Below are 3,936 nucleotides of genomic sequence, written 5' to 3' on the forward strand. Positions count from 1 at the left end.
GTGTCAACAGTTTTAAAATCACTTCTTTTTAAAATCGATTCTTGATTCAGAAGTAATAGCAAAACTTTCTAATCTTTACCGATATATGATAGTTGAATCTGCTTTCTCTTTATTTAACAATACAATATCATTACATGTAAATATATTTCTTTAGAAGTGATCATTCTTCAAGTGGATATTGGTTTTTCTTTTTGTGTGTGTGTGTGTGTGTGTGTGTGTGTGTGTGTGTGTGTGTGTGTGTGTGTGTGTGTGAGAGAGAGAGAGAGAGAGAGAGAGAGAGAGAGAGAGAGAGAGAGAGAGAGAGAGAGAGAGAGAGATGTATGGCCTGAAAGGTAAAATTACCCGTGATAACCATGCTGCAGGCCGTGGCGCCCTCTGGTGTTTCAAAAGACAAATTTGTACATTTGATAAAAGCTATTTGTGCTTAGTGAAAATTTATTTTGCACTGTCCCAGAATTTTTCACCCTGGATCTCCCAGGATTAAAACCACAAGACAAGCTTGAGTCTATTGACATGCCTTCTTAAGAGGTGAAGAACCCAGACAGTACTTCATTCACTTTTTAAAAAAATGTAATGTCCACTCTAAAGTACTTAGTTTCAGTTTTATTTTATTTTATTGGAAATGATTTATCATTGCATCTCATTTTTAAGAGTTGTTGTTTTACTTAGCTCAGGACATATCGTAATAGGAGACCATATAAAATAGTAAGTAGTTACCTATACAACGGAGCCATCTATGCTGATTGCATATCTATCATTTGTGTGTTATGCTTCATACTACAGAAGTAACACTAACTTGCTGTTATTCCAATAACAGTTTAACTTACGACACTCGTGTGATGATAGATTTCATAAAGCCTTTTAAAGCATCAGATAACCTGAGGTTATTTTCAAACTCGTTTAAGAATGGGAAGGTCTTCTAGGATCTAAACCACACACAAAGCTTCAAAATATGGACCTGTTCTTTTCAAACCCAGTGCCCAGAAACTTTATTCTTTGGGCTGTAGAATGTCATTACACTAAACAACATTCTGCTAAGTTAGTTAATTACCCTGATTTTTCCTGAAACAATCAGTTACAGAAAGAACAAAATTTGAAAGCCTAAAGTATTTCTGGAGTTCTTTTACATAACTACTTTCACTCTGACTGTGCTGGCAATCTACTAGTTTTGAAGGGAATCAAACACTGGGCTCAATTTGTCCCTGGCTGCTTATTATTTGTGTGTTTTTTTAATTTTACTTTTAAGCTGGATAATGAATTAAATATGGTGCATATATGAAGAGTATGCTTTTTAAAAATATGTTCATCTTTCAAGTATTTATATAGTCCTAAAATTGAAGGTATCACTTCAGAAATTGTAAGCATAAATATGACGGCTGGCTGCAATTCGTTCTGTAGAGTTGCATTGGTAAACAGGTGCTCCTTTGTGTACTGATACATTGTCATGAATGTATGCATTTTTAACCTCTGTACTTATAGACCATAGCAAATGTAGCTTTTAAATCTGACTGGGTTATTTTTCCTTCAATAAAATATTATTCATTATTTTGATTTTGAGATCTGAGTGTTTTTTTCTGATACTGTAAGACGCAGACGATATAACTTTGAGAATAAATTATTCCCATTTCTAAAGCATCAATGAATGCAATGTTAGCACATCACTAAAATACAGTAACTGGTTTTCTTCCTTTTCATTTATCTCCTTACTTACCCCTCCCCTTATTTTCTCAAAATTTCCCCTTATTTTCAGAAAAGTAAAACATACATTGAAAATAACTTTTTTAGAACGATGTATTAAGATTTTCTGTATGTGAAAAATTATAACTGATGCCTATGATATCTTTATGTTTACCATTATAGCGGCTCCAAAGCATGCTGAAGGCAATCCTGGGCACAGGAACCTTCTGCGTAGTCACTCGCTTGTGATTATCAGGGTGTCACACCTCTGAGGAGTTGACAGATCTCATAGGCAATTCCATTGAAACACAAAATAATCCAGAAATTAGCTAAATTGATTCTTGGTGTTTTAGCTTATGAAAAAGCCTCCCTAAGTCATTTCAGAGAGGGTCTCCCACCCAGCCCCATAGCTCATTTTTAACTCTCTTCCACTTGCTAGGCACCCTTTGTCTCATCTCTTACTCTTATTTCAAGTCTCCAGTCTCCAACCTATATCTCTGGGAAGTTCTTTTCATCAACACAGGCTAAAGGGATATGTTAATTGATTTGTTTTTAATTAATTAATACTTATATATTAATTAATCGATTGGTTTCTGTGCTTGCAAATCTTATCCTTACAGACTTGGCCAATTGATATAACAGTACGTTATACTTCTATGGAGAAAATTTCTGAAATGAAGATTTGTTATGTGTGGGGGTGGTAAATGCTTTCAATTGTTTCTACACAGTGAGAGATTTGCCACATGCACTGTGGGGTTATTGGGGTCCTGAAACCACCCCAGGGCTTGGGCCACTTGTGGAGGCGGAATATGGAAAGTTTTGGCTGCAATTACTGGGTGTTGGGCTATGGGAAGCCCCAAGACCCTGCTTTGGGGGTGGGGAGTGCAGTCTGAGGTCCCTGGAGATTGCTGATGCCTTGGGGGTCCCCGGGCCTGCACAGAGGTACTGCTGGGAGCTGAAGAAGAGTTGAGAACAGAGTCAGGGGCCTCACAGGCTGGATCTAGATCAGGGCTGTAGAGGAAAAGAGGGGAGCTCCAGCTGGGTCCTGCAGGGAGGAGAGTCCTTGTATTGCTCAGTGGGTGACTTGGCTTGGTGGAGGCCATGACTGGGAGCACAGAGACCTCCTACAGAAGATTAGAAGCAGCTCTTTAGACAAAGGCCTGCTCCATTGTTCCCCATGGTGGATGCCGATGATGAAAAGAGACAGTCCATGGTTTTAAGACATTTATTGTTATGGCAGAGAGTTTTGATGAGTAAAACCATACCCCACTTTCTCAGGGTGAGCCTGAGGTTAAATACTTTTTGCAGGAAAGGGTGTCTAGGAAGAAGAGTTTATTGGCTAAGCCCTTCAGACTTTTAGATGCCTCATTAAAATAGTTCTGTATTGAGGTTACATGACCTGTGGTCATGTTTTCTACCTATGGAGGGGCTTGGGGCATTGCCCTTATGTGACTGATGGCCACAAAATTATGGAGACTCCTCTTGTCAGGAGTCTGGTGTCCAAGAGCATTGCAAAACACCTACTGTCCCTTGCAGGGTTATCACTTGTGGAGTCATCTGCGGGGTCACTGGGGTTTCAACCAGAAACCAGGCTGCCTTTCAGAGCCCCACAATGCACTAATGAGAAATAAACACACAAAGCAAAAGGGGGACTAATAGGAAAGCTGGGAGGAGTTGAAACTTGGGAGCAGAGGATGGATGTAATCTAAATGTACTTAATGAAATTACAAAAATATAGGATAGTTGATTGACAGTGGTTAGTCTCATTTACTCCTTAAGTGAAATGACCAATACATAAATTGGAGGTGGAGCAGCTGGGGACCAGTAAGTGGTCCAAGACAGCTGTTCTCTCTAGTCTGTGCCCTTTTAGAATTTCCCCACATAACTGTACTTAGTGATTCATAGGATTAAAAACTAAAATGTAAAATAATTTACAAGCAAAGGTACAAGCTAATACTAAAAATACCTAGTAGACAAATATTACCTTTCCCATGACAACAAACTTTCTGACACATTATTGGGTTGAAACAGTAATAATAATCTAATCAGCTCCGATGAAGTAGGTAAATAATTAAATAATTAAATGTCAATTTCAACTGTTGAAAGACTCTGATAAGTGTTTATAGGGATGTGCTTAACTACAGGAATGAAGATAAGTGCTTGGGGAAAGATTAACATCATGTATGTTTAGCTGAATAATAGTACTAAATTCTCCCAAGGCCCTGCTGTTGGTTCTTGGTCTAATTAATGGTACCAGGC

This window comes from Mus caroli, unplaced genomic scaffold, assembly GCF_978045245.1.
Source record: "Mus caroli unplaced genomic scaffold, Mus_caroli_1 scaffold_1, whole genome shotgun sequence".
Classification (NCBI taxonomy): Eukaryota; Metazoa; Chordata; class Mammalia; order Rodentia; family Muridae; genus Mus; species Mus caroli.